The 20905-nt window shown below is 46.4% G+C and overlaps 1 protein-coding gene and 1 non-coding gene across 2 annotated transcripts in view; one reads left to right on the top strand and one right to left on the bottom strand.

Annotated features, from left to right (window-relative positions):
- LOC126248341 (solute carrier family 41 member 2-like) overlaps positions 1–20905 on the top strand; it is a 530019-nt gene that overhangs the window by 219928 nt on the left and 289186 nt on the right. The window lies entirely within an intron of this gene.
- On the bottom strand, positions 7195–7269 carry Trnas-uga (transfer RNA serine (anticodon UGA)). Its single transcript has one exon. It is a non-coding gene; the product is annotated as a tRNA-Ser (tRNA).

Raw genomic sequence — 20905 nt, forward strand, 5'->3', positions numbered from 1 at the left:
TACTTTGTATTTCTGAATCGGTAATAAATAATAAATAAATTAGCTACATCTGCTTCCTTTTCTCATGCCGGCTGAGCCGAGTCCCTGCATGCATCTGGGCTACGAATGGTTAGCGAACGTTTTCTTGCACTTGGTCGAAGGAAACACTTCGACTGTTTCTTGCACTCTGTCCCATTCGGAGTCACATTATGTTGATATTGGGCTGTTAATTCACACTCACAATAGGTAGAGTAATAACTTTGCTGATATACTTATTAATTTATTTAGTCCAGCGGTACATTCAACAAGCGCTGCATTTCTAGCTTTGAAAAGCAAATACGCTCTTCACGCACTAACGAAACGCTTTATCGTGAAAAACACCACACTATAAAAAAAGGTATGAAATTACCTTGGCAGTATTTCGACGTTAACCATTCCTATATCCTTGCTCTAAACATAATCACTCTGCATTGAAACAAGCATTTCATTTACGTGGGAATATGAATTGAAATACATCACACATCAGCCTGCTTAAGTATAGGGTGACTATAATTAAACGTTCACTTCTTGAGCCAGTGTAGACGGAAAACCATTTACTGTTTGGTTACCCAACTTAATAGGAATGATGTTCAGACTGCACGCAGCAAGATTTGCGTTGTTGGTACTGTTAGTGTCGTGACTTACCGTTAGGCACCGCTACTATTGCGGCGACGTAGGGTTGGAACACAAGCATCAGTGTGTATTAGAGGTGCACTCGGGCGCAGTCTGGACAAGGTAAGCATACCATTGCTCGTAAAGCTGTTTTATCCAAATAACAGCAACAGTACTACTGCTCTTCGGGAGTATCGACGCAGTAAAGGAACATGGCGACGTTCTCTTTCCGCATCAGGGTTGAACATCATCATTCGGAAGTTCGAATTAAATGGCGATTTGGGAATTGCTTCTGAGAGAGACCGACGGCTAATTGCGTCCCAAATTGTTGAAGTTACTGTTGCCATGGCTGAGGATGCTGGTCGCAACGTACGGCCTTTAAACAGCAGCCCCGGATCTACGATATTTCCGAACCGGGGCAAAATCTTGATGGTGGCGCCCCCACCCTCCCTCTTCTTCCATTCGAGCGTTTAAGATACGACACAAAAAATCTATTTTCAAAAATATGCTCATTTTGTACCATACACCTTTCTGGAGAGGCTGATATACCCACTACTGGCCATTAAAGTAGAAGATGACGTGCTACAGACGCGAAATTTAACCGACAGGAACAAGATGCTGTGATATGCAAATGATAAGCTTTTCAGAGCATTCACAGAAGGTTGCCGCCGGTGACGACACCTACAACGTGCTGACATGAGGAAAGCTTCCAACCCATTTCTCATACACAAACAGCAGTTGACCGGCGTTGCCCTGTGAAACGTTGTTGTGATGCCTTGTGTAAGGAGGAGAAATGTGTACCTTCACGTTTCCGACTTTGATAAAGGTCGGATTGTAGCCTATCGCGATTGCAGTTTATCGTATCGCGACATTGCTGCTCGCGTTGGTCGAGATCCAATGACTGTTAGCAGAATATGGAATCGGTGGATTCAGGAGGGTAATACGGAACGCCGTGCTGGATCCCAACGGCCTCGTATCACTAGCAGTCGAGATGACAGGCATCTTATCCGCATGGCTGTAACGGATCGTGCAGCCACGTCTCGATCCCTGAGTCAACAGATGGGGACGTTTGCAAGACAAGAACCATTTGCACCAACAGTTCGACGTCGTTTGCAGCAGCATGGACTATCAGCTTGGAGACCATGGGTGTGGTTACCCTTGACGCTGCATCACAGACAGGAGCGCCTGTGATGGTGTACTCGACGACGAACCTGGGTGCACGAATGGCAAAACGTCATTTTTTCGGATGAATCCAGGTGCTGTTTATAGCATCATGTTGGTCACATCCGTGTTTGGCGACATCGCGGTGAACGCACATTGGAAGCTTGGACATTACATTTCAGATGTGTTACGACCCGTGGCTCTGCCCTTCATTCGATCCCTGCAAAACCCTACATTTCAGCAGGATAATGCACGACCGCATGTTGCAGGTCCCGTACGGGCCTTTCTGGCTACAGGAAATGTTCGACTGCTGCCCTGGCCAGCACATTCTCCAGATCTCTCACCAATTGAAAACGTCTGGTCAATGGTGGCCGAGCAACTGGCTCGTCACAATACGCCAGTCACTACTCTTGATGAACTGTGGTATCGTGTTGAAGCTGCATGGGCAGCTGTACCTGTACACGCCATACAAGCTCTGTTTGACTCAATACCCAGGCGTATGAAGGCCGTTATTACGTCAGAGGTGGTTGTTCTGGGTACTGATTTCTCAGGATCTATGCGCCCAATTTGCGTGAAAATGTAATCACATGTCAGTTCTAGTATAATACACTCCTGGAAATTGAAATAAGAACACCGTGAATTCATTGTCCCAGGAAGGGGAAACTTTATTGACACATTCCTGGGGTCAGATACATCACATGTTCACACTGACAGAACCACAGGCACATAGACACAGGCAACAGAGCATGCACAATGTCGGCACTAGTACAGTGTATATCCACCTTTCGCAGCAATGCAGGCTGCTATTCTCCCATGGAGACGATCGTAGAGATGCTGGATGTAGTCCTGTGGAACGGCTTGCCATGCCATTTCCACCTGGAGCCTCAGTTGGACCAGCGTTCGTGCTGGACGTGCAGACCGCGTGAGACGACGCTTCATCCAGTCGCAAACATGCTCAATGGGGGACAGATCCGGAGATCTTGCTGGCCAGGGTAGTTGACTTACACCTTCTAGAGCACGTTGGGTGGCTCGGGATACATGCGGACGTGCATTGTCCTGTTGGAACAGCAAGTTCCCTTGCCGGTCTAGGAATGGTAGAACGATGGGTTCGATGACGGTTTGGATGTACCGTGCACTATTCAGTGTCCCCTCGACGATCACCAGTGGTGTACGGCCAGTGTAGGAGATCGCTCCCCACACCATGATGCCGGGTGTTGGCCCTGTGTGCCTCGGTCGTATGCAGTCCTGATTGTGGCGCTCACCTGCACGGCGCCAAACACGCATACGACCATCATTGGCACCAAGGCAGAAGCGACTCTCATCGCTGAAGACGACACGTCTCCATTCGTCCCTCCATTCACGCCTGTCGCGACACCACTGGAGGCGGGCTGCACGATGTTGGGGCGTGAGCGGAAGACGGCCTAACGGTGTGCGGGACCGTAGCCCAGCTTCATGGAGACGGTTGCGAATGGTCCTCGCCGATACCCCAGGAGCAACAGTGTCCCTAATTTGCTGGGAAGTGGCGGTGCGGTCCCCTACGGCACTGCGTAGGATCCTACGATCTTGGCGTGCATCCGTGCGTCGCTGCGGTCCGGTCCCAGGTCGACGGGCACGTGCACCTTCCGCCGACCACTGGCGACAACATCGATGTACTGTGGAGACCTCACGCCCCACGTGTTGAGCAATTCTGCGGTACGTCAACCCGGCCTCCCGCATGCCTACTATACGCCCTCGCTCAAAGTCCGTCAACTGCACATACGGTTCACGTCCACGCTGTCGCGGCATGCTACCAGTGTTAAAGACTGCGATGGAGCTCCGTATGCCACGGCAAACTGGCTGACACTGACGGCGGCGGTGCACAAATGCTGCGCAGCTAGCGCCATTCGACGGCCAACACCGCGGTTCCTGGTGTGTCCGCTGTGCCGTGCGTGCGATCATTGCTTGTACAGCCCTCTCGCAGTGTCCGGAGCAAGTATGGTGGGTCTGACACACCGGTGTCAATGTGTTCTTTTTTCCATTTCAAGGAGTGTATATTTGGCCAATGAATACCCGTTTATCATCTGCATTTCTTCTTGGTATAGCAATTTTAATGGCCAATACTGTGTAACACACATGCTCGAGAAAATGTAAGACATGTTATTTGGTCGTAAGTGTGACAAAGCGCAGTGTCACGCCTCTTCATATAGCATTCTTCTATAGCATATCTATGTATTTCTCTCTGCGGAATTCAAACGTGTATATTTTGTAATGGAAACCATCAAACCTATATTCAGGATAGTGGAAATGAAAAAGTCCTATGATACCTCTCCTACTCCCAGTCGTCCAGTTTGGTTTGACATTTGACATCCTACCCCCCCCCCCCTCCCCGTCCTACAAAAAACCTCAAGAACTGTTTTGGCACAAATGCTCATTTTTATCTACCTCATTTACATAAATAGCGGGATAGGATACAATTCACGAAGTACCAATATCAAACGTCTGTTAGGCCTACTACAAGCAAAATTTTTTGTGTTGGGAAATAGTTTCATATTGCATTCATATGCTCCAGTTTCTGAAGTATGAGATCGAAAAGTAGTAGTAGTAGTAGTAGTAGTAGTAGTAGTACGAAATTTTTATATACATTTGGAATCGTCATATTCTTAAACAAAATTTGTGTGATGTCTCCGTTTCTTCTCCTTCGTTGTAACAAACGATCTTATCATCATCAACTCTATGATTATTCCTGACATTGTCACAACTTATTCTCCGGTAAACTTACTAACCCTGCCAGAATCACTGGTTCAATTATACCGCTTTTATTCTTCGATTAGGCGTTATTACGTGTTTGTACAACGCGTTTTCCGAGAACAGCACTTAAACGGCTGCTAACCGGACACTGTACAACTGGCCCTTAGTAGTGTAGCGATGTGGCAAAAATTTTCTGTCAAAATTTCATTTTCTTGGATACACCGAGAAGATAATATGTAACCTTTCTTACCTGTTATTCCTGTTAGTCGTCTATGTCCACTCTGGTAGTCTGAATCTATGGATTTCGCTAATAATTATACCAACGCTTATTGGTATTCACCAATTCGGGTTTATTTGACTCAGGTCCTATAGCTCCATGCTACAGTAGCAAGTTCGAATCCTGCCTCTGGCATGGATGTGTGTGATGTCCTTAGGTTAGTTAGGTTTAAGTAGTTCCAAGTCTAGGGGACTGATGACCTCAGATGTTAAGTCTCATAGTGCTTAGAGCCATTTGAACCATTTCGTATACCTCCATCCCCTTTTGTCTGCGAGAATGCTTGTTGTTTCTTCATACGACGAGGACTCCCCTGGCAGACACATCACATACACTATGCATGCATTAAAAATGCTTCAAATGGCTCTGAGCACTATGGGACTCAACATCTGTGGTCGTAAGTCCCCTAGAACTTAGAACTACTTAAACCTAACGACATCACACACATCCATGCCCGAGGCAGGATTCGAACCTGCGACCGTAGCGGTCACGCGGTTCCTGACTGAAGCGCCTTTAACCGCACGGCCACACCGGCCGGCTCATGCATTAAAAAATGAACTTATGATTCGTTCAGAAATCAAATTAGAATGTGTTCTAAAATGTTCAAAAACCAACAGGTACGCATTTCAAAATCATATGAATAATCGATAGATCAGCTGGATTCTAGGAGTTTTGTGAAACAAGGTTTTTTTTTTTTTTTTCTTCAAGGATATGAATTTAGCGCCCCCCTGAAATTGCCGCCCGGGGCAGAAACCCCGGTTTGCCCTCGTAGATCCGGCCGGGCCTGTCAAGCAGTGCACGAGCTGTGTCAAGACAGCTGAACATTCCGTGCTCCGCCGTTCGAAAAGTGCTGCGAACAGTTGTGAAATGGTACTCATGTTGTGGTTCCAGGCTGTCATAGATGCAGACGGTCATCACATTTAGCACCGTTTGTAACTTGGAGAGTATACATTGTCGGGCGGTGGGTAAATTATCTTCGCAGTTTACAAGAGCCTGAAAACTATTTTTACAGTCAGCCAGGTGAACATACTGACAATAATTTCCAGTCTGCAAGTCCACATTACTCGTTGTATTCACTGAAAGAAACTGTTCCTACTTGCCGTTTACTCAGCGGGATCAGGAACTCTGACTTTAAATAAAAGTTTAGAGTTTTACTTAAAACTTCACAGGCACAATATATAATAATATTTCTGATGATGATGATGATAATAACAATTAAGTAACTATCGGAAACAGCACTATTAGTTCAGAGGCGACCTCTACAGGAAGTTGCAGGTAAAATGGTCTATCGGCCTTGCTCTAATCAACAAAAGTTAACTGCTAGCCTTAACAGTGGAACATAGCGCCTCTTGCCATGCGGTTTTTCAACACTACGGGCCGCACGCGGACATTACTTTCGAGAAATTTAAGCGATCCTGGACGGTATATAGTCCTCGCGATTTCACTTTCTAATTGTACCGAAAACGCATTTGGTAGCTGTCTGGCTGTAATGTCACCCGAGGTACAGCCTACGCAACCGTTTGACTGTCGCGGACAGGCTGGTATCTCGGTGCGGAGTGTCTTTTCTACTGCCCCACTGGCAGCGGACCGCCGAAAGCAACATTAGCTATCAATAGCACCAGGCACAGGTAGTAGCGTCTAAATGGCCTCTTTCTCGGACACGTATTGATCAAGATCTCTGTCATATGCAAAACATTCACTGGTTTTCTTGCCGCGTCGATTCGGGAATTCCCGAATTGACGCGGCAAGAAAAGCAGAGAATGTTTTGCATATCAGTGCCGTTGCGAAAGACTTCGTTCTAATATCTCGGTCGTTCAAGAATTTACAATATTCATAATTTTTATAAAATTAGAGTGATGTTTGCTTTAGCTACTGAAAAAGCTTTAGCTACTGAAAAAGCTTTAGCTCGACTGCATTTAAACTTTACTGTCGATTCAATTCTAAAAATTCTAACCAGCAGAGCATGCCCTCTGAACTGCCTCTTTGAGTCCTTGTATTCATAGTTGTTTAAAATAAAGTCTTGAAACTTGGTACAGCTGTAACATTTCATCATTGTAATCGAGTGCTGTAATTATAACTTTTTATAACAAATACAAATGATACTTAATTGTTTACGAATAAGGATAGTTTCGTTCCAAATTTGGTTTCTAGTAAATATGTTGAACACTAATAGAGGTCCCATAATGAAGTTACATAGTTAATGTTTTTATATGGAACTGAGGATACATACGAATTTTCATCTTTCTGAGTCTAATATTTAGCGCTTTCAAATTTTCGTAAAAACCCAAATTTTGACCAAAATATTGCCTCGATCAAGTTGAGACTTGAAATTTTGATTATAACATACATTTGCATTTTCTGAACAATTTTTAGCTTGAAACTTCCTGACAGATTAAAACTGTGTGCCCGACCGAGACTCGAACTCGGGACCTTTGCCTTTCACGGGCAAGTGCTCTACCAACTGAGCTACCGAAGCACGACTCACGCCCGGTACTCACAGATTTACTTCTGCCAGTACCTCGTCTTCTACCTTCCAAACTTTACGGAAGCTCTCCTGCGAAACTTGCAGAACTAGCACTCCTGAAAGAAAGGCTATTGCGGAGACATGGCTTAGCCACAGCCTGGGGGATGTTTCCAGAATGAGATTTTCACTCTGCAGCGGAGTGTGCGCTGATATGAAACTTCCTGGCAGATTAAAACTGTTTTAATCTGCCAGGAAGTTTCATATCAGCGCACACTCCGCTGCAGAGTGAAAATCTCATTCTGGCAATTTTTAGCTTCATTATTTAGCGCCACTTACTATTTTCCTAAAATAATGTAATTAGCAAAACATATTCATTAGATCATTCTGAGACTTCACAATGTTAACATTAATATACTGCAGCACTGACAAAGTTTTAAAAAGTTATTTTAATTTCACTCTAAGGTTATGGTGCGTTACCATGACTTGGTGCTGGTAGCAGTGAACTGGGGTAAGTCCCAGCATACTCACTAGTCTCTGTATCTCTCGCAATCATACAGAACTTGTTTCGCGACAACATGGTACGCAATTAACAAAACTTACCCTTCCACGAGGAAAAAAGATTTATTTCTTCAGTGGTTTATTCATTATTTCTCTTCCACATGTCATCACAAAGGTCTCCACAGAGTTTCTTTGTACTACGATTACTTGTTTTTCATGGAGGCTCTGTCAAGAAGAGAAACTTTAGTTACAGCCACCACGTATATTTAATATCAAGGAAGAAATTACTGCCATTCAGTGATTTCTTTTTACCAAAATTGCCAAGGATTTCACCATTTTTCTCCTGATAATAGATTGCGTCATTTGTGGAATTCTTTGTGTGTGTGTGTGTGTGTGTGTGTGTGTGTGTGTGTGTGTGTGTGTGTGTGATTTTTTTCCGGGAAGTGTTTGCGAATAACTTCGACTACCCTCCTAGAAATTCTTTGGGGTCAGATCACACAGTATGTGTCACTGAAACAATAGTACTGCCTTAAAACATAGCATTGCTCGTTCATCCACGGAGCTTTCGTCCACGCACTACTTGTGTGAGGCCGACGTTCTCCTGTACCATAACGGTCCCAGCGTCTCAAAGAGCTGTTGGATTTCCTTCGCACTCCTTGTCCTTCTGAGATACTGCTCCGTATCGATTGACTTTGTCAAAGACAGTGGTACTGTATTGCTGTCAAGTGGTCTTTGTATGATTAGTCTGATGAGCGTGGAGCTGAGCGGTGCAGTCAGTGCACTGTTGCTGTTGCTGCTGCTGCTGTTGCTGTTGTTGTTGTTGTTGTTGTTGTTGTTGTTAGTTTTTATAGATAGATTGAGTAAATCACTGTCTTCACTTGACGAACGGAATATCACACACAGCTTCCAATGCCCTCACTCTGAAGAAGCTTTCTGGGTGAGGAAAAACTGGAACCACTGCCTACTTTCTTGGTCAAGCACCATCATTTAACACCCTCGGTCACTGAAAGTGAATATAAATACACTCCTGGAAATTGAAATAAGAACACCGTGAATTCATTGTCCCAGGAAGGGGAAACTTTATTGACACATTCCTGGGGTCAGATACATCACATGATCACACTGACAGAACCACAGGCACATAGACACAGGCAACAGAGCATGCACAATGTCGGCACTAGTACAGTGTATATCCACCTTTCGCAGCAATGCAGGCTGCTATTCTCCCATGGAGACGATCGTAGAGATGCTGGATGTAGTCCTGTGGAACGGCTTGCCATGCCATTTCCACCTGGCGCCTCAGTTGGACCAGCGTTCGTGCTGGACGTGCAGACCGCGTGAGACGACGCTTCATCCAGTCCCAAACATGCTCAATGGGGGACAGATCCGGAGATCTTGCTGGCCAGGGTAGTTGACTTACACCTTCTAGAGCACGTTGGGTGGCACGGGATACATGCGGACGTGCATTGTCCTGTTGGAACAGCAAGTTCCCTTGCCAGTCTAGGAATGGTAGAACGATGGGTTCGATGACGGTTTGGATGTACCGTGCACTATTCAGTGTCCCCTCGACGATCACCAGTGGTGTACGGCCAGTGTAGGAGATCGCTCCCCACACCATGATGCCGGGTGTTGGCCCTGTGTGCCTCGGTCGTATGCAGTCCTGATTGTGGCGCTCACCTGCACGGCGCCAAACACGCATACGACCATCATTGGCACCAAGGCAGAAGCGACTCTCATCGCTGAAGACGACACGTCTCCATTCGTCCCTCCATTCACGCCTGTCGCGACACCACTGGAGGCGGGCTGCACGATGTTGGGGCGTGAGCGGAAGACGGCCTAACGGTGTGCGGGACCGTAGCCCAGCTTCATGGAGACGGTTGCGAATGGTCCTCGCCGATACCCCAGGAGCAACAGTGTCCCTAATTTGCTGGGAAGTGGCGGTGCGGTCCCCTACGGCACTGCGTAGGATCCTACGGTCTTGGCGTGCATCCGTGCGTCGCTGCGGTCCGGTCCCAGGTCGACGGGCACGTGCACCTTCCGCCGACCACTGGCGACAACATCGATGTACTGTGGAGACCTCACGCCCCACGTGTTGAGCAATTCGGCGGTACGTCCACCCGGCCTCCCGCATGCCCACTATACGCCCTCGCTCAAAGTCCGTCAACTGCACATACGGTTCACGTCCACGCTGTCGCGGCATGCTACCAGTGTTAAAGACTGCGATGGAGCTCCGTATGCCACGGCAAACTGGCTGACACTGACGGCGGCGGTGCACAAATGCTGCGCAGCTAGCGCCATTCGACGGCCAACACCGCGGTTCCTGGTGTGTCCGCTGTGCCGTGCGTGTGATCATTGCTTGTACAGCCCTCTCGCAGTGTCCGGAGCAAGTACGGTGGGTCTGACACACCGGTGTCAATGTGTTCTTTTTTCCATTTCCAGGAGTGTAGTATGGCACTGTTGTCGATAGTGTCTCCAGTATTAAATTGCAAAGTACATATTTCGGTCTACAGTTTCCATTTACACTGAAGAGCCAAAGAAACTAATATACCTGCCTTATATCGTGTAGGGCTCCCACGAGCACGCAGAAGTGCCGCAACACGACGTGGCATGGACTGGACTAATGTCTGAAGTGCCCGCCAGGCTAGCCGTGCGGTCCAACGTACGGCTTTCCGGATTGGGAAGGAGCACCTGGTTCCCGGCACGAATCCGCCCGGTGGACTTGTGTCGAGTTCCGGTGAGCCGGACAGTCTGAGCATGGTTTTTAGGCGATTTTCCATCTGCCTCAGCGAATGCGGGCTGGTTCCCCTTATTCCGCCTCAGCTACACTATGTCGGCGATTGCTGCGCAAACAAGTTCTCCACGTACGCGTACACCACCAATACTCTACCGCGCAGAAATAGGGCTTACGCTCGTCTGGTGTGAGACGTTCCCTGGAGGAGGGGGGCCACCGGATGCCAAACCGCACAATAACCCCGAAAGAGTGGTTTGATGTGGGGCGGCGGAGGGATCAAATGGACTGCGGTACTCGTCGTGGGGTTGTGGACCACTGCGACTACGGCGGGGACGGAGCCTCTCCGTCGTTTCTAGGCCCGCGGTTAACATACAATACAATACAATGTCTCAAGTAGTGCTTTAGGCTGTAGGGAATTGTCACCATGAATCCTGCAGGGCTGTCCATAAATCCGTAAAAGTACAAGGGGGTGGAGATCTCTTCTGAAGAGCACGTTGCGAGGCATCCCAGATATGCTCAATTACGTTCATGTCTGGGACATGTTTAAATTCAGAAGAGTGTTCCTGGAGCCAAACTGTAGAAATTGTGGACGAGTGAGGTGTTGCATTGTCCTGGTGGAATTGCCCAAGTCCGTCGGAATGCGCAATGGACACGAATGGATGCAGGTAATAAGACAGGCTGTTTATGTATGTGTCAACTGTCAGAGTCGGCCAGCCGCGGTGGCCGAGCGGTTCTAGGTGCTACAGTCCGGAACCGCGCGACCGCTACGGTCGCAGGTTTGAATCCTGCCTCGGGCATGAATGTGTGTGATGTCCTTAGGTTAGTTAGGTTTAAGTAGTTCTAAGTTCTAAGGGACTGATGACCTCAGAAGTTAAGTCCCATAGTGATCAGAGCCATTTTTGTCAGAGTCGTATCTAGACGTATCAGGGGTCCCATACCACTCCAACTGCGCTCACCCCACACCATTACAGAGCCTCCACCAGCTTGAACGGTCACCTGCTGACATGCAGGGTTCATGGATTCATGAGGTTGTCTCCATACCCGTACGCGTCCATCCGCTCGATACAATTTGAAACGAGACTCGTCCAACCAGGCAACATGTTTCCAGTCGTCAACAGTCCAATGTCGGTGTTGAGGGGCGCAGGCGAGGCGTAAAGCTTTGTGTCGTGCAATCATCAAGGGTACACGAGTGGGCCTTCGGCTCCGAAAGCCCATATCGCTGATGTTTCGATGAATGGTTCGCACGCTGACACTTCTACATCTACATGGATACCCTGCAAATCACATTTAAGTGCCTGGAAGACGGTTCATCGAACCATTTTCACAACGCTCTATTATTCCAATCTCATATAGCGCGCGGGAAGAATGAACACCTATATCTTTCCGTGCTTGCTCTGATTTCCCTTATTTTATCGTGGTGATCGTTCCGCCCTATGTAGGTCGGTGTCAACAAAATATTTTCGCATTCGGAGGACAAAGTTGGCGATTGGAATTTCGTGACAAGTTTCCGTCGCAACGAAAAACGCCTTTCTGTTAATGATTTCCAGCCCAAATCCTGTATCATTTGTGTGACTCTCTCTCTCCCATATTTCACGATAATACAAAACGTGCTGCCTTTCTTTGAACTTTTTCGACGTACTCCGTCAGTCCTACCTGGTAAGGATCCCACACCGCGCAGCAGTATTCTAAAAGAGGACGGACAAGCGCAGTGTTGGCAGTCTCCTTAGTAGGTCTGTTACATTTTCTAAGTGTCCTGGCAATAAAACGCAGCCTTTGGTTAGCCTTCCCCACAACATTTTCTATGTGTTCTTTCCAATTTAAGTTGTTAGTAATTGTAAAACCTAGGTATTTAGTTGAATTTACGGCTTTTAGATTAGACTGATTTATCGTGTAATCGAAGTTTGAGTTCCTCTTCGCACTCATGTGGATGACCTCACACTTTTCGTTATGTAGGATAAAGTGCCACTTTTCGCACCATTCAGATATTTTTTCTAAATCGTTTTGCAGTTTGTTTTGATCTTCTGATGACTTTATTAGTCGATAAACTACAGCGTCATCTGCAAACAACCGAAGACGGCTGCTCAGATTGTCTCCCAAATCGTTTATATAGATAAGGAACCGCAAAGGGCCTATAACACTACCTTGGGGAATACCTGAAATCACTTCTGTTTTACTCGATGACTTTCTGTCAATTACTACGAACTGTGACCTCTCTGACACGAAATCGCAAATCCAGTCACATAACTGAGACGATATTCCATAAGCACGCAATTTTACTACGAGCCGCTTGTGTGGTACAGTGTCTAAAGCCTCCCGGAAATCCAGGAATACGGAATCGATCTGAAATCCCTTGTCAACAGCACTCAGCACTTCATGTGAATAAAGAGCTAGTTGTGTTTCACAGGAACGATGTTTTCTAAACACTTGTTTGTGGTCCAGAATTATAATCTGCAGCAGTCTGCTGAAGGATTGCACTATTATCAGACTTACCGATTCTCTTCAGATGTCGCTGGTCCCATTATTGCAGGATGTCGGAGATTTGATGTTTCACCGGATTCCTGATAATAAAGGTGCACTCGTGAAATGGTCGCACTGGAAAGTCACCATTTCATCGCTACCTCGGAGATGATGTGTCCCATCGCTCGTGCGCCGACTACAACACCACGTTCAAACTCACTTAAATCTTGATAACCTGCCATTGTAGCAGCAGCAGTAACCGATCTAACAACTGCACCAGACTGTTGTCATATATAGGCGTCATAGACAGCAGCTCCGTGTTCTACTTGTTTACATACGTCTGTATTTGAATACGCATGTCTATACCAGTTTCTTTGGGGCTTCAGTTTATTTACTATGCCTACTGGGAATCGGTTTCGGTACACAGTATTATCCCCAGGCAAGCAGTGAAAAATGGTTCAAATGGCTCTGAGCACTATGGGACTTAACATCTGAGGTCATCGGTCCCCCAGAAGTTAGAACTACTTAAACCTAACTAACCTGAGGACATCACACACATCAATGCCAGAGGCAGGATTCGAACCTCTGACCGTAGCAGTTGCGCGGTTCCGGAGCGAAGCGCCTAGAACCGCTCGGCCACCACGGCCGGCGCGGCACGCAGTCTTCCGCTCGCTTTCCATGTAAGTGTGTCAAATAAAATTGAGTGTTTGACACACCTACCTGGCAACCTAGCGTGACTACTGTGTGGCAGGGGATGGCCTGAGGATAGTACTGTGTACCGAAACCGGTAGCCAGTAGGAAAAATAAATAAATTGCGACTGTACACAAAAACATATACTTATTAATTATTGTTTATTGATAGCTGCTCCATCGAAAGTGCGTCGGGAATATGCAGTATCAAATTGTAATTAATTATTGTGAAATGCGTGCAAAGTTTGACATTTTTGGTGTTATTGGTTCTCTCATATTCAGTAGTTGGCCGGAGGTGGCGTGCGACAAATAGCCGCAACGATAACTTTGGGAACGGACAGTAAAACTACTCGAGGGAGCGAGCACCAAAGTAAATGTGGGAACCACTGCAAGCCGCTTTGAGAAAAGCAAAGTGGCCCTTTGTGACGAAAACCTACAAGGCGCCGCAGCATTGCACACGACGAGCACAGTTGGCGAGTAGAATTTCGTTAACCGCCGGGACGTTAAGTTCTAACCTTTTTTTTTAAAAAAAAATCGTAGTTCCAGATACAATTTAACTGTTACTTTAATCTTCACTTCTCCAGTCCTACTACTTTTTGTAGTGTTTTGGTAATCGTTCGTCGCGTGCTTCCTCTTGCCATAATTTTTTTACTCTCATTTATTCAACACTGAGCCAAGTATCTAAAACGAAATTCGATTCGGACTGCTTAAAGAGTGGCTTTCTTTCTCTCTTTCTTTCTTTCTTTCTTTCTTTCGTTTCTGCTCTGGAGTAATAGCACCTCTGAGGTATTCATCAGCAAAGATGACATTTTTTGCCACTTCTGATACGCGAGAAAATTAGTTTTGTAGGTGTTTGTGTCACTATCAAAGTGACGGTTTCCTGTCAGTGCTTTATGTTTGTGTACACACAGAATGTACAACATTAAAGAGTGGCGTCAGACAGTCTGCGTCTGCTTCCACCATCCCAATAGCGGTTAGCATTGGGCTTTATCATCACATCAGTTTCTTGCCAACAAATGTAGCTTCTGTTACTGCTAATAACTAGACACCAGTGCCTACGAGCTTTAATTTGTACGCTAAAGCACTGAAGATGATCATTATGTGATTTTGCTGTTAATAAATCATCACAATTACGGCCAACGCTGACCTTTCTTCTAATTTTACTTATCATATGGTCGTTGTGCACACAGCACTCTATGGAGTCGCCAGTCAATGTAATAATTACCATAACCACAGAAATTACTGTCATCGACTCACCAAACAGATGCGGGGCAACGACACTTTTTTTTTTACAAGTCTGTGCATTTATCACTTACAGTCCCGGACTTTTCAGATCGTTGTCTACCCAGTGATTTTTGTATATCCTAAGAGTATGTAAGGTCAAGTTAGACATGCCCAATGTAAAAATAAAAAAACACCGTAGTAAACAAACATTTTGTGGAATGAGTTACTTATAGGAAGTGTCAGTCCTAAACCGGTCTTCAGATAGTGACATACGTTTGACATTTCATTTACTAAGTTCCTCGTGGATTACGAAGAGCTGAATACACTATCTGACCAAAAGGATCCGGACATTATTAGTGGGCATTTCTATGAGGTGTGAACACTATTCGACTCTGACAGCTGTTCCTCTGCTGGGAACACTTTCATGAGGTGTCCGAGTGTCTGTGTAGTAGTATCAATCGAATATTCCGAAACAGCCGAAATCGGAGAAGGTGGTGTTGTTGGACACTGCTGTTTTGAGCGTAGTAGTAGTAGTTCTAACATATTCCAGTAGATGTTTCATTGGGTTCAGGTTAGGGCTCTGAGCATGACATTCCATTTCAGAAATGCTATTGCCCACAGACCATTGCTTCACAATTGCTACTTGATGATAGGGTGCATGGTCATGTTGATACAATCATTGTCTCCGAGCCCTTCCTCATACTACACTACTGGCAATTAAAATTGCTACACCACTAAGATGACGTGCTACAGGCGCGAAATTTAACCGACAGGAACAAGATGCTGTGATATGCAAATGATTAGCTTTTCAGAGCATTCACAGAAGGTTGCCGCCGGTGGCGACACCTACAACGTGCTGACGTGAGGAAAGATTCCAACCGATTTCTCATACACAAACAGCAGTTGACCGGCGTTGCCTTGTGAAACGTTGTTGTGATGCCTCGTGTAAGGAGGAGAAATGCGTACCATCACGTTTCCGGCTTTGATAAAGGTCGGATTCTAGCCTGTCGCGATTGCGGTTTATCGTATCGCGACATTGCTACTAGCGTTGGTCGAGATCCAATGACTGTTAGCAGAATATGGAATCGGTGGGTTCAGGAGGGTAATCCGGAACGCCGTGCTGGATCCCAACGGCCTCTTATCACTAGCAGTCGAGATGACAGGCATCTTATCCGCATGGCTGTAACGGATCGTGCAGCCACGTCTCGATCTCTGAGTCAACAGATGGGGACGTTTGCAAGACAATAACCGTCTACACGAACAGTTCGACGACGTTTGCAGCAGTATGGACTACCAGCTCGGAGACCATAGCTGCGGTTACACTTGACGCTGCATCACAGACAGCAGCGCCGGCGATGGTGTACTCAACGACGAACCTGGGTGCACGAATGGCAAAACGTCATTTTTTCGGATGAATCCAGGTTTTGTTTACAGCATCATGATGGTCCCATCCGTGTTTGGCGACATCGCGGTGAACGCACATTGGAAGCGTGTATTCGTCATCGCCATACTGGCGCATCACCGACGTGATGGTATGGGGTGCCATTGGTTACACGTCTCGGTCACCTCTTGTTCGCGTTGACGGCACTTTGAACAGTGGACGTTACATTTCAGATGTATTATGACCCGTGGCTCTACCCTTCATTCGATCCCTGCGAAAAACATTTCAGCAGGGTAATGCACGACTGCATGTTGCAGGTCCTGTGCGGGCCTTTCTGGATACAGAAAATGTTCAACTTCTGCCCTGGCCAGCACATTCTCCAGGTCTCTCAGCAACTGGAAACGTCTGGTCAATGGTGGCGGAGCAACTGGCTCGTCGCAATACGCCAGTCACTGCTCTTGATGAACTGTGGTATTGTGTTGGATCTGCATGGGCAGCTGTACCTGTACACGCCATATACGGCCAGATGTGGTTGTTCTGGGTACTGATTTCTCAGGATCTGTGCACCCAAATTGTGTGAAAATGTAATCACATGTCAATTCTAGTATAATACGTATATTTGTCCAATGAATACCCGTTTATCATCTGCATTTTTTCTTGGTGTAGCAATTTTAATGGCCATTAGTGTATATGCAGTAGACAGTGCTGTGAAATGTGATCACAACCTTCCTCATTCAGCGTTTTGTTAAGCATAACGAGGGAAACGCACTCTAACCATTAAAAACAACCCCACTTCTTCTGTACTTCACTGTCGGCACTACACGTCATGGCAGGTAGCGTTCTCCAAACCCAAATCCTTCCATTGGATTCCTACAGGGTATAGTGTGATTCGTCACTCCAAATCACTCGTTTCCTGTCCGGTGACGTGGCTCTTTATACCACCTCAAGCGTCGCTTAGCATCGGCTACAGAAATGTGTGGGTTACGAGGAACTGCTCGACCACTGTATCCCATTCTTTATAATTCCCTACGCACAGTCGTTGTGCTAGTTGGTCTGCTGATAGCTCTTCGGAAGTCACGAGTGATTCCTTCCGCTGATTTAATGCGCAATGATCGAAGGTTCCTGTCTGCCACTACATGAAGCTTGCCCGGTCTTCTTTAGCTGTGGTCGTTCCCTCGCTTTTCCACTTCAGTCACATCGACAACAGCCGGCTTGGGAAGCTTGAGAAGGGTTGAAATGTTCCTGATGGATTGGTGACTCAGGTAACACCCGCGTTCGAAGTCACTGAGCTACTCTGAGCGATCCATTCTACTATCACCGCTTGTCTACTATCACCGCAATAGTCCCTGCCTGCTTTTATACAGGTGGCTTCGCCACTTGCGATACTAGTGGTCAATTCCGCATTACATAACAGTGTCTGGACACTTTTAATCAGATAAGATATGCTGATCACCGCATCTAATCATATCTTACGAACATATTTATTATGCGTTACTTGTCAAGAACACTTTATTTGCTTGGAAGTACCATTGAGCTTCGAAAAGTATGTCCTTGTCTGTGATTCTTCAAATTCTCCTGGTGTAATTCATGAGGAAATTGTTTACGGGTGAACGGTCGGGTTTGTGTCCACCGGACACAATATTTCGGCAATCGACCACCTTGCCATCATAAGCTGTCCTGTCGAGCACACCTAGTGACAGAAACGTGGCCACTTTAGGTAATGTTGTTAGCGTTGGTCGCTGACTTTCGGCCGTTCATTACCTCGTCCCGACCTTGTCTACTGTTAATTACCTCTTATTTTTTAATAATAAAAAAGTGGTATATGAAACTGCATAGTAAACAAATCTCGCCGTCTGAATATGCGGTTCTCTGCATTTATTCGTCGAAGCTGAGGCTTATGCAACTTTCTTCTCAATGTTAAGCTAATTATTGGTAAACTTACGGTGCAGGAGAAAATTTCTGTGTTACGGTGACGGCAATACATTAAAATTCCAATATTTAAAATTGGCCACACCCTTCGCCATCAAAATAGAACAGCTAGAACAGTAGTCAGACTTTAGATGACTACACCTTGTTAACTATTAAATGTGGATAGTCACTTTCCTCCTCTTAATTCTGATGCATTTAAAGGCGCACTACTTTAATAGACGAGTGAGAGAGCACTGCAATCCACATAGACCATTTTGTAGAACCTGCTTTAAATCCATCGCGTTACTGTTACATACTACCCTTCCGTTTCTGAATTAACTGCAGTTCAAACTAAAACAGACAGGATTCTCCATTTGTATCGCGTTACACAGTCCATTACAACTGTGAAAATCTACATTTAAGCCGCTGTGATTTTTTGTCCTCTCCTCGTTCATACCTGCCTCTGTGGCCGAGCGGTTCTAGGTGCTTCAGTCCGGAACTGCGCTGCTGCTACGGTCGCAGGTTCGAATCCTGCCTCGGGCATGGATGTGTGTAATGTCCTCAGGTTAGTTAGGTTTAAGTAATTCTAAGTTATAGGGGACTGATGACCTCAGCAGTTAAGTCCCATAGTGCTCAGAGCCATTTGAACCATCCTCCTTCATATTTTCCGTGTGTCACTACGATAAAGAGCCGCCAAAAACATATTTGAAATTTTTCTGGTTTTATTTTTAAGGCTCATGACTTTTTGTATACTACGTGTGTTAAATAAACACGTTACTTCGCCGGCCGAAGTGGCCGTGCGGTTAAAGGCGCTGCAGTCTGGAGCCGCAAGACCGCTACGGTCGCAGGTTCGAATCCTGCCTCGGGCATGGCTGTTTGTGATGTCCTTAGGTTCGTTAGGTTTAACTAGTTCTAAGTTCTAGGGGACTAATGACCTCAGCAGTTGAGTCCCATAGTGCTCAGAGCCATTTGAACCACGTTACTTCAAAATATCAATCTGTTACGAGAAATAATTAACGTACACTATAATTAAAACCGTTACCTTCTTCAGGCTTTCATCATTAATATGTTTTACTTTCACTGGGAATTTCCCAATAATGATATTACGTACAATATTCGGTGAATCACCTATAACTTACACTGCAAATTTTGCGGATACGGAAAGTGCTACTGATGTGCTGTTATCACAGAATGGATTGGTAGTCATGGGCTCGTATTGTTAGCCAATAAATATATTGTAATAACTATTTTTGTGCAAACATACATCTTTCTAAATGTAACAATACTTATTGACATTAACAAACTAAAAGTTGTGTAAATTAGTATGTCAGTGGTGTTTGTTGCAGGATTCTAATGCACGTCGTTTACGAGACATCGTATTTTGAAAAGATTCCACACTAACACTTGGTTGTGCTAATTTTAATTTTAATAATTAAAAGCCTCAGCTGCACCGTTTACCTAGATTTTACCTAGGTTTCAGTCGGGATAACCCAACCTTCTTCAGAATAACCGTATCTACCGTTTGTCCATAGTGGACATCGTCAGGCTAAAACTACAAATCCATGAATTATCGCCCCCTGCGGGTTCGGGGGTTAGAATAGGCCCGCGGTATTCCTGCCTGTCGTAAGAGGCGACTAAAAGGAGTCTCACATGTTTCGGCCTTACGTGATGGTCCCCTCTCGGGTTTGACCTCCATATTTCTAAATTATTCCGAAGAGCGAGCCAATTGGGGAAGGGCGCCTTACATGGTGCACTGTATCCGTCGTGCAATTAGACCTTTAGCCGGCTTTTTCGTCGTTGCAATGATGTCCCGCTCGTTTTCGATCTCTTGGGCGATTACCACGCTGCACTCTGCGGTGTTTCTTTTAACTGCGACGACGACGTTGGACAGTTTTGCACCTAAGATCCAGCACGGTAGCCAGTCCGTTGTGGTGGGGCCGCCATGTACCCTCTTGGTTGTAGCCCCCTGACAACACAGGGATCGCTCTACTGATGCCTGCGCCGTTAACTCCCCACGTATGCCAAGGAGTAGATGCCCATCTCCCTGGGGCATCGGGACTCCCGGCAATGGCCATCCTGCCAGGTGGCTATTGCTGCGGCTGGGTGGCGCCCGTGGGGAGGGCCCTTGGTCGGAGTAGGTGGCATCAGGGTGGATGACCCGCAATGAAGCGTGGTACATCATCTCTCGCTGGTGGGCCTCCACCAGCAGTCTCTAAGCGATCGAGGTCTAACCTCAACGGCAGGAAATACGAACCGCGATCATTTCCCTCCCTGGCCACTCCATGGGAGGAACGTATGGCAAAAGAAGTCGGTGGAGAATATTCACCCCGGTTCCTTGTGTGCACGCGAGTCGATGGAGAATCGTTTATGTCAACTAAGCCCCAGTTTTTTGTGGAGCATTTAGAGGACAAGTTCGGGGAGGTGGAGGGCTTGTCCAAGATGCGCTCTGGTTCTGTGCTCCTCAAAACGGCATCCTCTGCCCAGTCACGGAGGTTGCTCAATTGTGACAAGTTGGGGGATGTTTCAGTTAGCATCACGCCGCATAAGAGTCTCAACATGGTCCAGGGTATTATATTCCACAGGGATCTTCTTCTGCAGTCCGACGATGAATTACGCGCCAACCTCGAACGACGAGGTGTTCACTTCGTCCGGCGCGTCCATCGGGGTCCGAGGGATAATCAGGTAGCCACCGGTGCCTTCATCTTGGCCTTCGAAGGTGATGTATTACCCGAAAAGGTCAAGGTGATGGTTTACCGTTGT

The sequence above is a fragment of the Schistocerca nitens genome, chromosome 3 (assembly GCF_023898315.1).
Source record: "Schistocerca nitens isolate TAMUIC-IGC-003100 chromosome 3, iqSchNite1.1, whole genome shotgun sequence".
NCBI lineage: Eukaryota > Metazoa > Arthropoda > Insecta > Orthoptera > Acrididae > Schistocerca > Schistocerca nitens.